We start from the raw sequence: 13,586 nt of genomic DNA, 5'->3' as shown, positions 1-13,586 counted from the left end.
TTAGCCATTTGTAAAACTAATACCATGTCACTGCCCAAGTTTTAAGTGAATCAGTGTTACAATGACCAAAAGTAAAGAGTTACATCTATGATGCACCAAATCTCTCAACATTACTAAAAGAAAATGTAGTAGCTCTGGTGTAGAAGGTGCTTTGAACAGTAAATACTTTGATAGAGACAGGCCAAACATTACCAGCTTATATTACTAGTTTAAAAAGTAATAAACTAGTGTCAATAGAACAATTCATCACATGGCATTCTTTCCAGAAACATATTTTCTAAAACTTCAATAGGTGCATTTCATGATAAAAAAAAAAAAAACCACGTAGTCCTGAGAAATCCTCTTTAAACTTCACTTTTTCTTCTTCATGCATAAGCCTCTATCCTATAAACAAGCAACCCCAACAGATGTTCCTTTCCAAAATGCCTTAATGACAAGAATCCACTTATTACAACTCATGGTTCTGTGAGGCTCTTGTCCAAATGCTTTATTTCATCATTTTCTTATGACTCTCCAACACCGATGCCCTCAAACTAATCTGTCTTCAGAAATCTTGGGGAGCAGAAAGAGGACAATAACAGAAAGAGCTCATTTGAGAGGAAATCTTGAAGAGAGTAACCAGAAACTGTCAAATTTCAAGAAGCTAGACTCCATCCAATATAATCTGGCTCCTATCTACCTGCCATATTACATATTGATACAGTTAAAACTTGTTTCCAGTATTTTGGCTGCTTATTTCGTTGAGTGATGGTTTTCGTTTTCTTTTTTTCAAAACAAAGCCATTTGCCATGAGAATAACAATAGCTTCTATTTCTCCTTGGTCAACCACAACTCCAAAGGTAATTGAGTTGGAAGATTTCCAAAATTCATCAAAACTTGTTCACTATAATATCAATTAGAAATGTTCTCCTCTCCTTTTCTTTTTTCTTTTTTGGTTAGTTGTTGTTGAGACAAGTTCTCACTATGTATTTCAGGCATGCCTTGAACTTGTCATCCTCCTTTTTCTGCTGCCTGAGTGCTGGGAACCACAAGCCTCTTTATCCTCATATCTTGCTATGAATACCTGAATTCTTCACAGAAGTGTCACAGCAAGCCTTTAATCTATTTCTGTGCTTTCATAAAAAGGCTTCACTTCTGCTTAGAATCCAGAACAAAAGGCTAAGCTTTTTGTTTTGTTTTGTTTTTTAAGTTTTACAAAACACCTTGCAAAACACAAAGTTAGCAGAAAAAATTGATTTGAGTATATATTTTCTTTATTAAAGGAAAATCATTTCTAATAGTGCACATGCATTTTGACATTGTGTGGGTTGCATAGGCCATTCTAGACAGGTTGGTGAGACTTGGGGAAAATCTCTTCATGTTCTTTTGTGGCATCAGAACAGGGGCTGGAGAAAGCAACGTCAAAATTAACAGGTAAAAGAAACCAGTTTGCAGAGAAAGACTACCTCGCTGTGTGCAACAGAGAGAGCATGTTCAGAAAACAAGCACACAAATCACAATATCCAAATGGGAGTGCTAGAAAAATATCATGTAGTCATGAAATTTATGGCCCAACATTCTTTTTGAGCACATGTCTTTTCCCTGCTCACTAGTCCATTCTCATTCCCAAGAATAATTTCCTGTCCTTAAAGAACTATCTCTATTTTTACTTCTAAACATATATCCCTAATATGATATTTGTCTTAGGACACAAGATCCTAGAAGCTGCAGTGGACCCCCTCCAAACTCACATCTCTCCCATAACACTGAGCTAGTTTTTGTGTTAGCCTATGCACTGTTTTCTACACTATGTTAAGTTTCGTTAATAGCTTCATCTTCCCTAATTCATGCACCTGTTGACTACCATGGCAATAGCTTCTTTGGTGTGGGTGAGATGTGCTACTTGAAATGTGATTAGGCCGTGGAAAAGCAGTGTACTGGTGAAGATGAGGAACCATTAACAATATGAAGGAAGTGTAGTCTGTGTGTTTGAGAACAAGAGTTTGCCACAGGTTCTATATTTCTCTGGAGTCCCTAGAGCTCAGAATTCTCAACAGCTCCTTAATCTCACTGTAGATATTTCAGTGTGCCTGCTGTTGACTCGATACAAAAACTAGGTCACCGTAGCCTTTAGTTTGAGGATGTTGATGGGCTTGAGTGCAACACTCACCTGTTTCATGTTGCTTGTCTTTTCTTTCCTTCTCTCATTTTGTGCTAGAAGCTAACACCAGACCTTAACCATGCCAGTTACATGTTTGATGGTTCAGCAACTACACCCTGTTCCTTCAGTCCTTCCCATTTGTCTTTAGTGTGCAGGAAGAATTGAGCGCCTAGCTTCTTTCCTTTAGCCCACTAAACAGGCAGACTTGTGCCAAATGGGCTATAGCTTCTGCTTACCCATTGGTAGATATGTACATATGACTAAATAGGAAGATAGTAGAGAGGATTTATCCCTCTAGTTGCTTGCGTTCTGTGTTAGCAATGATGATACAGGCCACTCTGTGTGTTGGCCTGGCCTCCACAATAGTCTAAGGAGTTCCCTTTCTCCTTAGGTGATCTCCACGCAGGCAGAACTGGGATTCATGTGATGAAGAAAAGAATTTCAGGATAAACCAATACAATGTAGATTTTGGATTTTGTTAGAAACATAAAGGTGCCCCCAAAAGAAAACAGCACATGTACTCAGTTTATCATGATTTCTTAAGATAAAGTTGCACCCAACTGTCTTTACAATGGGTGTAAACAGGGTAGTGATGGCTTTCTAGTTACATCTTCAATGATTGCCCACAGACGATAGTTTGTTTCGAGGTTAAAAATTAAAGACATTTTTATACAAAGTTGTAAAATCAATTTATGAGGGATGTCGTTTAGGGTTAAAAATGAGAGGGTTCAGGAATTATATGTCACTTTGGCCATAGGCAAGCACAGTTTACTTCATTTTTTGACATCCTCGATTGAGCTGTCTTCAGGAATGTATCATTTGAGCCTAAGAAAGTACAATTTATATCACCTTTGACAAGATGCCTTTTGAAAAACATGTATTGCTTCCAAAGCCATTTGAGACTTTTAATGACATCTGAGACTTCTTGACTTTCTCAGCAGCAAAAGCAGATAAGATACTGATTTTATCTGAATTTTATTAGATAAAAATCAGATAAGATATCCTGGGTTCCCTTCGTCTCCCAAGCTTCTCTTCTGATCCATTTCTGTATAATTCCTTCCCTTTCTATCCTTCCTCAGTTACATTTCTCTACAAAATGGCACTGTTCCCACTGGTGGTCTTCTCTTACAGTTGTAGCTCTCTTTGTCTGGGTCCTAGTCATTTAGCCCTTCCTTCAGGTGACAACACATGTTGGCAAAGTTATAGAGAAAGAGGAACATTCCATCATTGCTGGTGTGATTTCAAACTGGTACAACCACTCTGGAAATCAATTTGGAGGTTCCTCAGAAAGTTGGAAATAGACCTACCTAAATACCCAGCAATACCACTCTTGGGAATAAACCCAAAATATGCCCTACCATACCACAGGGGCATTATGTTCATAGCAGCCTTATTTGTGATAGCCAGAAGCTGGAAACAACCCAGATGTCCCATGACAGAAGAATGCATACAGAAAATGTGGTTCATTTACACAAGGAATACTACTCAGCTATTAAGAATGGGGATATCCTGAGCTTTGCAGGCAAATGGACGGAACTAGAAATTATCATTCTGAGTGAGGTAATTCAGACCCAAAAGGACATGCATGATATGTTCTCACTAACAAGTGGATATTAGCCAAAAAGGTACAGAATACCCAAGATACAGTACACAGAACTCAAAATGGTCAGCAAGCTGAAGGGCCCAAGTGAGGATGCCTCAGTCCTACTTGGGAGGGAGAAGAAAGCAACCACAAGGAGGAGGGAGGAAGGGACAGGGGAGGGAAAAGGTAGGGGGTGGGGGAGAGGAGAACATGATCTGGTATTGGGTGGGGGAAAACGACTGAAGCCCTGAGGGCCAGCAAAAAGAATGGAAACAGGCGACCTCCAAAGAAACAAGGTTGGGAAGACCCTCTAGAATGTATCAGAGACCTGGGAAGTAAGAAATCCTCAGGACTCAAAGGGCAGGATACTACATGAAATGCCCCACAGTGGGGAGAAGGAACTTGTTGAGCCCACCTCCAGAGAAAGACAGGGCACCAAGTGAGGGATGGGGCTGCTATCCCACAGCCAAAGCTCTGACCCGTAATTCTTCCTGTCTGAAAGAAATGCAGGGATGGAAATGGCAAAGATCCTGAGGAAAAGAAGGTCCAGCTAAAGGCCCAAAGTGGGATCGAGCTCAAGGGGAAGCCCCAGAACCTGACACCGTTACTGATGCTAAAAGACCCTATCATGACTGCCCTCCAAAAGACCCAACAAGCAGCTGAAAGAGTCAGATGCAGATATGTGCATCCAACCAATGGACAGAAGCTGCTGACCCCTCTGGTTGAATTAGGAAAAAGCTGGTGTAGTAGGACCAGCAGTCTCAATTAACCTGGACACCCCCACCCCCACTGAGATCTCTCAGATACTGGATCACCAACCAGGCAGCATACACCAGCTGAGATGAGGCCCCGACACATATACAGCAGAGGACTCCTGGGTCTGGGTTCAGTCAGAGAAGATGCACCTAACCCTCAAGAGACTGGAGGCCCCAGGAAGTGTAGAGGTCTGATGGGGTGGGTGGGGTGGGTCGTCATTGTGGAGATGGGAGGAGGGAGGAGGGACGTGGAACAGTCGTGGGGTGGACCAGGAGGGGGATAAAATCTGGAGTGTAAAAATAATAAATTAATAAGTAAGTAAATAATTTTAAAAAGATTGCAAAACTTCTTTAAGGATATCGGTTTTTTTTAACAACTGAGTAATAGTTCATTGTGGAAATATATCACATATTCTTTATCCATTCCTTTGTTGCGGGACATCTAGATTGTTATTACTTCTGGCCAGCAAGTGTCCTTGTAGTAAGATTAAGATTCCTTTAGTACATGCCCAAGAGTGGTATAGCTGGATCTTGAGGTATACTGATTCCCAGTCTTCTGGTGAAATGTCATATTGATTTCCAAGTGGTGCCCATGTTTGCACTCCCTCTGGCAATGGAGGGGTGTTCTCTGGGTTTCACATCCTTCCCAGAATATGAGCTGTCATGTGTGCAGTTGAACATAGTCATTGTGGAATGTGTAAGATAATCTCAGTGGAGCTTTGAACTGCATTTTCCTGATTGCTGAGGATGTTCAAAATTTCTTTTCAGTGTTTCCCAGACACTTAGATTCCTTTCATTGAAAATTCTATGTTTACATATATCACACATTGATACCTAGTTTCTTGAGTTCTTTATATATTTCGGATACTAGCTTTCTATCAGATGTGGATTTGGTTACTTGCTCTGTTTACCTTGTTGCTTTTAATATTATTTCTTTGATATATATATATATATATATATATATATATATATATATATATATATATATTACTGTTTTGATATTATGTGCCAAGGGGATTTTTTTCTGGTCCAATCTATTTAACGTTCTATATGATTTTTGTACCTCCATAGACATCTTCCTTTTTAGATTAGGAAATTTTTCTCCTATGTTTTTGTTGAAAACATTTTCTAGGCCTTTGGGCTGGGCTTCTTCTCCTTCCTCTATACCTATTATTCTTAGGTTTGATCATTTCATGGTGTCACAGACTTCCTGGATGTTTTGTGTCAGGAATCTTTTAAATTTGACATTTTCTTCAACTCAGGTATCCCTTTCATTGATTATACCTTCAGTGCCTGAGATTCTCTCTTCCATCTCTTATATTCTATTTATGAAGCTTGCCTTTGTAATTTCGGTTCAAATTCCTAAAATTTTCATTTCCAGAATTCCCTTCTGGTTTTCTTTATTGATTCTATGGTCATGTTCATATCTTGAAATATTTTATTCATTTTCTTAAATTTCTGTGTGTGTTTTCCTGGATTTCTTTAAGGGATTTATTCATTTCCTCTTTAAGGACCTCTATAATTTTTGTAAAAGTGATTTTAAGGTCTTTCTATTAAGTTTCACCTATGTTGGACTATTCAGGGCCTGCTATGGTAGAATAGCTAGGCTCTAATAGAGACCTATTACTCTAGGATGATTGATTTGTGGATTTGTCTTTGTTTAGTGGGTATTTTGCTTCTTGGTCTCTGTTTCTTCTCTGAATTTTCAGAGAATATGATGGCTGTGTGTTGCCTCTTAGGAGATGACCTGTAGACTTGATAGTTGTGACCACTGAGGGTTCCAGGTAAAGTGTGTTTTTTGGGTATTGGGAGTTGACATTTAGGAACAGGGGTGGTCTAGAAGTCTGCACAAGTTCTCAGGGGGCGGTAGAGCAGAGTGCTCTGCTTCTTTCCCCTCCTTGGAATGGGTGGAGACAGCAAAGAGAGGTCACCCCAAACCACCCCAGCTATGGTACTAGGGATGAGACTGAAGGCAGCTTGTGTTGTACCTAGAGAAACAGGAGAAGGGAAGATCTATAGGCAGCCTGCCTGCTTTCTTTACAGAAGTGGTCTGTGGGTTAGTGGGGAGTGCCTGCTGGAGGTGAAGGCTAGTATAAAGAAGTAAGTCAGGGAGGAGAGAAGAAAGTCTGTGGGATCCACAGCAGATGTGGGCAGAGGGGAAGGAAGACTGCGGCAGGTATTCTGCTGCTGAGGTAGGGATGAAGATAGAGGATTTGATTCGGAAGGAAGAAGGGATGATCTTCAGTTGTCTTACTTCTCTTCCCTGACCTGCTCAGCTTGTGTTCCCAGTGTAGAGTTGAGGGGCTGGGAGAAAGCAATGTAGTGGGGGAGAGGGAGAATAAGAAGGTCTGTGGGATTCACAGGAGATGAGAGCACCCCTAACTGGAGAAGGCTATCACAGGTGTTCTGCTACAGAGCTGGAGATGTGACTGGGGATCGCATTTAGGGGGACAGCGACAGAAGAGAAGATCTGCGGTCAGCCTACCTGGTCTTTTTATGTGCTTTCTCTCTTAAAAGAAAAATCCCTGAAGAGCAAATAAACAAAAACGCCCAACAAAAATAAGACAAAATAATACACACACACACACACACACACACACACACACACACACACACACACACCATTGCAGCCGCCGCCGCCACCGCCACCACCACCACCACCACCACCACCACCAATAACAATATCAATAAAGAAACATGGAGTTAGTTTTGTTTCAATCAACTACTCCTCAGCATGAGGCTTTCTTCCCCTAGAGAAAGGCTCCCTAGTTGATAGACTCCATTGAAGAAAACAGGTTTTCCCGTTCCCCGCAGCTATCAATTACAAACAGCCTCTTGATTAGGGTTGGAACTTTGTGTCCACTTTCCCCTTTGCACACTAAAATTTTGTTTCAATTGAATTTCCGCATGTGTCACATGATGTCACAGTGTCTGTGAGTTCACATGCTTGTCATACCTTTTGTGTTCAGGAGATTCTGTTTTCTTGATGTGGTCCACTCTTTCTGACTTTTACTATCTTCTCGCTTTCTCTTTCACATAGATCGATGTGGACTTCAGGGAATGGGTTGGATGAAGAAATCCCATGTATGACTGGGTGTGTTAAGGTCTTTCACTACACATTGCCCAATTGTGTGGTCTCTTCATTAATTACCATCTGCGGCAAGAAGAAGCTTCTCTGATTGTGGCTGAGCGAGGCACTGAGCTATAGTTGCTAGAAATATCTCATTGGAAGTCATTTTATTACTATGTTCATTTAGCAGACTAACAGTATTATATTTTCCCGTAGGACCCATGACACATCCAGTCTCAAGTTCTTGGCTACTTTAGTAATGTTAGGTACGGATTCTATCTCATGGAATGGGCCTCAAATCCAATCAAAAAGTGATTGGTTACTCTAATAACTTTTGTGCTACCAGGGTTTGTAGCTGGATAATATTGATGATCAGTTTTCTCCTCTAATAGTAAGCATAGTAGCTTTCGGTACTATAAATGCGAGTCACTAGGACTGAAGCTTACCCTTCCTGGGAATTTCACTTGAACCCCCTTGTGAAACCGTAGTAGTTCCTGATTTTATGCTATCAGTTTGAAATTTCATCAGTCGAAGACAACTCCTGAGGTACAGTGTGTGTGTGTGTGTGTGTGTGTGTGTGTGAGAGAGAGAGAGAGAGAGAGAGAGAGAGAGAGAGAGAGAGAGAGAAAGACAGAGAGAAGTGTACAAGTACCCATAGAGGTCAGGAGAGGGCACCAGGTTCCTTGGAACCTCCGAGCATGGATCCTGGAAACTGAACTCAGGTCCTCAGGAAGAGCTCGAAGGACTCTTGACTGCTGAGACATCTCTCTAGCCCCCTTTATTAATGTTTAGTACATCTCTAATGCTGCCTTGTGCTGGCTAATGCTGATATTATTTTATTTCATGATGCAAGCCACACATCCTGGGTTTGCCTGAGTCAGAATCCCTAAAACAGTAAGGGAACTCCTAGAGGTGTTGAAGGTGACAGCATGAAGCTGTATGTTTGTCTCTTCACCAATAACAGTGCAATTAAGAGATACAGGTGCAGCCTATTGGGAACACAAGCCTGCAGGGAATGGGTAAATGTTAAAGTGATAAAGGAATTGGAAACATTATGGGCAGAACACTGGCAGAAGCTACTTCCACGAGTGGCCTTCCATTTAGTGGGAGGTTAGCAATGTACACAAGGGGCATTATTAGGGATGACTTCAGAACCAATACTCTATTCCAGATAAATAAGAAAATGTCATTGGTATTTTATTTACTTGATTTTCCTTTACAACCATTTGCTAATCACATGCTAAAAGAAAATTACAATGTATTATGTATACTCGGGTTTTCCCTAGTCACACGGGTGTTGAGTCAGATGGCTCCTATGAGGCTGCCTTTGAAATTTCACAAACGCGCAAGGTAATCCCTCTGTGTGAAATCAACACCCAGACTTGTGTTGGAATTAAACCAGAGTTCCCCTGACAGCAGGGAGAGGAACAAACAGAGCTTTGTTTTCCTGCTAATGAGAGCAAACAGCTGTATCCCTGGTGGCCTTCCTTGGAAGTTTTGCAACTGTGAGATGATCACAGACAGGCCAGAGGTATAGCTCAAATTTGCAAAATGAAAAGCAAGAAAAAGAATAAAACCTGCCAGAGATAAACAAGTACTTTAACCTAGAGGTAAAAATTTATTGGTAAAACACATTTGCACTCATAGGTTTTCAAGGCTGGTCTTTTGCCTTTTGATTCATAGGAGTGATGTCAAATAGACATGAGGACCCAGAAGGTCCCTCCCAAAGGATTCCAGGTCTTTGTGTCTAGAACAAAAAATTGAGTAGAGATGTACAATTGCAGTGGAAGCAGAGACTGTTGAATTAGAAACCATAAGCTTCACAGGAGGGGCAAGGGAGATGGAGCTAAGAGGAGTGTTCAGTATCTCAAAGGGCCATGCTGTGCAAATGGTTGATACCAGTGGGCTTATCAGCTCATTCGAATTTCAGTAGCTTTCTCATGGATTCTCTATTATATGTACTTTTATATACAACTTCACACATTGTAAGTCTCACTAACTAATATCTTCAGTCTCGCCTCGGGAATGTACATTTTAGTGTTAGGGTGAAGTATAGTCAACTTTAGACATTCTCAAGTTCATGGGTGAAGTATAGTCAACTTTAGACATTCTCAAGTTCATTTTTGGGGTAGCATCTGGGGTAGCATCTGGCCTTTCATTATCCCAACTTGCTAACACTGTACACTAATTCTTTTTTTTTCTTTTTTTCAGAGCTGGGGACCGAACCCAGGGCCTTTGTACACTAATTCTTTAACCTTTACGCATGACCCTTAGGATCTCACTCTGTGATACGTTCTTGATTCAGGCGGCTCTAGGGAGCTGCAAGAGTCCAAAAAGATAGCGAGCTAAGAGATTCTATTCATTCCATTTCTTTTTATTTATCTAAAAATGTTAATTTATATGTATGGGCATTTTGTCTACATATATATGTCTGTGAAAAACATGTGTACTTGGTGCCAATGAAGTCCAGAAGAGAGGGTCACATCCCTTGGAACTAACAAGAAATGGTTGTGAGCAGCTATGTAGGTCCTGGGTTAGAGGGTTAATCCATTACTGTCATGGAAGAAAGTAGACAGGCCTAGTGCTGGAGCAATACCTGAGAGCCTTACATCTGATGTATAAGCGGCAGGCAGAGAACGAGACTGGACCAGGCATGGGATTCTGAGACCTCAAAGCTCACTCTCAGTGACGTACCACCTCCAACAAGGTCACCCCTGCTCCAACATAGCCATACCATCCAATCGCTCCAAACAGTTCATCGATTGGGAAGTAGGTTTGCGAACAAATGAGCTTATGGGAGGCCATTCTCCTTCAAGCCACTTGGCTTTATTAAAAATTGTAAATATGGGCCCAGAAGAGATGGTTCAGTGGTTAGAAGCACTGACTGCTCTTCCAGAGGACTGGGTTCAATTCTTTTTTTTTTTTTTTTCGGGGCTGGGGACCGAACCCAGGGCCTTGTGCTTGCTAGGCAAGGGCTCTACCACTGGGCTAAATCCCCAACCCCTGGGTTCAATTCTCAACACCCACATGGCAGCTCACACCTGCCCGTAGCTCCAGCCCAGAGGATCTAGCACCCTCTCACAGGCAGACATGCAGGTAAAATATCAATGTATGTAAAGATAAATCGTTAAAAATAGTAAATACAGAAAGTGAGATTCTGTTTATAATGTTAACTCAGCAGCCACATTTGTATCATGTGTTTTCTTTCTTGACCTATTGACATTTTAGAAAAGCATTAGTAATGATTTTATTATACAATACTAAAGAACATTAGATTTGTACATTTTCATTGGCAGAAATAAAGGCTTATCATAGCCATAGTCTTTAGATTAAATCATTCCACGGTAGCAGGCAGACAGCAGGCTACATTACTATCCCTCAACTAGAAAGAAAACTTCTGGAAGTGCAGTGATAGCTTTGACTATGAGATGTGAGATTTAGATGTGGTTTAGAGGTGAGGTGAGATTTCAGTGTGAGATTTTCAGCCTGTGCTATGGCTCAGAATGAGAAAGTGGCTCCAAGCCTGTCAATCTGAATTCACTTCCTAGCTCACAAGGCGAGAAAGGAAATCAAATCTCCAAACACACACACACACACACACACACACACACACACACACACACACACACATACACACACATATTTTTATACTACAATTTCTGTACTATAATAATGACTTTTATTTACAAACTCTCTACTTCTTTGATTAGCCTTCACTGACATTTCATTTAGCCAGAAGAACAAAGTTAATCAATAAAGGTAATTAATTAATGCTATGAATTCATGATTGTCTTATGTTCCATTAACATTTAATTATCTTTGTTAATGGAAAATGGGCCCAGTTTCTGTGGAAAGTTTACAAAGAATCTCGAAACTTAATTAGAGAAAATAGTTTCTAACTTATCTTCCATTAAACTTTGGTTGAAGGTCTGGTCCTAGAAAGTATCCAGTAGTGGTTACATTATTTTAATGTCTACGTAGGCAGGTTCCATTTTTCCATCTATTGGAAGAGAATGGTAGAAGAGCTATGAGTTTAAAATGTTGAGACAGAGAATTTTTAAACTCTTAAAACTGTTTCCAAAAATTGTTGCCAAAATTTGATAGGATGACAGCATATGCTTTTTAAAGGTGATTTAAACCTCTTCCAAATCAAGGAAGTATTAAAACATCATAGTTTAATTTTGAGCAGTTACTGAGACTAAGAGGAGAGGCAAAAACACAGTTCTAAATGGAGTGCCAATAGGTAGCCTGATGGTTGCAATTAACCTTTGTCCTGTATAATTGCTGATAGCTTCATCTCACGATATAATGTGTCCTTGTGTGAATGATCAACCATGTAGTCATCGTAGCTGTAAGGCAAGAGTACTAAAGCACAAAAACCAATACTCCTCTACTACATTTCTTCTTTCCCAGAGTTTGAAGATCTGTTCAACATGACATCTTGCATGTTTTAATTATAGATTTGAATTTCAATGAGGCTTCTGTTTTCTATTTTTTCTACCTGTGATCTGATCGTGAGTCTTCATTGGAATCACTGAGACGCTTCTAAATACCCAATGTCCAAAGAGCATATTGGAACAATTAAATCAACATCTCTGGAGATGAGAGCTAATAATTGATAGAGTTTAAAAGCGTCTCAGAAAATTCTAATGTGCAAGCAGGGTTAAGAACTATTGATTGTGACGGCCATTAAAACAACTATTTCTATGGTGAGGCACCTGATGTTGGGAGTGAGGTGTATAACTTGGAATCAATCTCCTGCTAGAAGAAGAGTGCTCCCAATACCCTGACCCAACAACCACAACTTTTCGCTTCATCCTCCATATGACCAAGGTTTCTGATCACTCATGTTATCTTTGGATCAGACAGAGAGAAACTGTCACTTCATTGCCTCTTATGATAATATTACCAAACTGGAACCCTAACTTTCCAAATGAAAGAGATCCTTTACTCAGTGATAAAAGCAACAGCACCTCCATCTTGACTACTCATTACCTGACATTCTGAAAGCTTAGACAACTGAAGCTAGGTGGCAGTCCTGCTTAGCAGTTAAAAGAAACACTACCCCAAAGAAGAGCCACGCAGAAGGAACCAAAATAACTTGTCACTGCTTTAATATGAGCATGAGTACAGTGAAGCAAAATGCACATGCTAACACTATGACTTTACATATGCTCTTCCTCATCAATATTGGCGAGGCTCCCTAAAACTATAGTTAACTGATTTCGTAGCTGCTTTTCAGTAGGATCCACGAACCTCTCTACACTGTGGTTTTGAGGATGATCACTCCAGATGAGTATCTACAGCTAGACAGTAGCTAATTTTTCTGCAACCTATAAAATGGGAGCAAGTGAAAAAAGATTGTGACTAGTGAAAAGCATTTGAAATACAAAGTGTACAGTATACTCAAAACCAGGATAAAGTGTGTGTATGTTTTTTTTAATGCCTGACAAGGACTGGAGAAGTAGTTGAGCAGTTAAGAGGACTTGTTCTTGCAGAGGATGCAGGTTCGATTCCAAGCATCCACATGGTGGATCACAGCTGTCTGTAACTTCAGTTTCAGGGAATTTGATACCCTCTTCTGACCTCTGCGGGCACCGAGCATGGCACACATATATAAATGCAGGCTAAAGCCATCCACATAAAACCATACAGAAGCGTGTGACAGTTCTTCTAGAAAAATATCAGTCTTATTAGTGTGTCTGTGTAAGTCAGGGTATTTCCTGAGATGATTATATTCTGTTTCTATGTATTTATATTTTAAATTATATAATATTTTTATAATATAATTATAATAAGCATGTGGTATTTTCCTTTTAAATTTCATTGGTTTTATGGGAGTCACTATGTCCTTCAATTTCCAAATGCCCATTAACAATTACGTAATTAGGAGATCCTGACTGCTTTTTGTCATGTCTATGGTCAGCCCAAGGCCTGTTTTGCATTCATTGATGGCTCCCTAATTAGAGCTGCTAATGGATGATGGTTGTGTGTGCTCGTCCCAGACAATCAATAGTTTGTGCATGTACTCACTCTAAT

At 40.3% G+C, this 13,586-nt stretch overlaps 1 pseudogene; it reads right to left on the bottom strand.

Moving 5' to 3' along the window:
- Window positions 1-10,352, bottom strand: part of LOC116888977 — a 38,784-nt pseudogene extending 28,432 nt beyond the window's left edge.
- Window positions 10,353-13,586: the final 3,234 nt, after the last annotated feature.

This window comes from Rattus rattus, chromosome X, assembly GCF_011064425.1.
Source record: "Rattus rattus isolate New Zealand chromosome X, Rrattus_CSIRO_v1, whole genome shotgun sequence".
NCBI lineage: Eukaryota > Metazoa > Chordata > Mammalia > Rodentia > Muridae > Rattus > Rattus rattus.
Note: the sequence above shows the minus strand (reverse complement) of the source record. Positions and strands in the feature narration are given on the sequence as shown.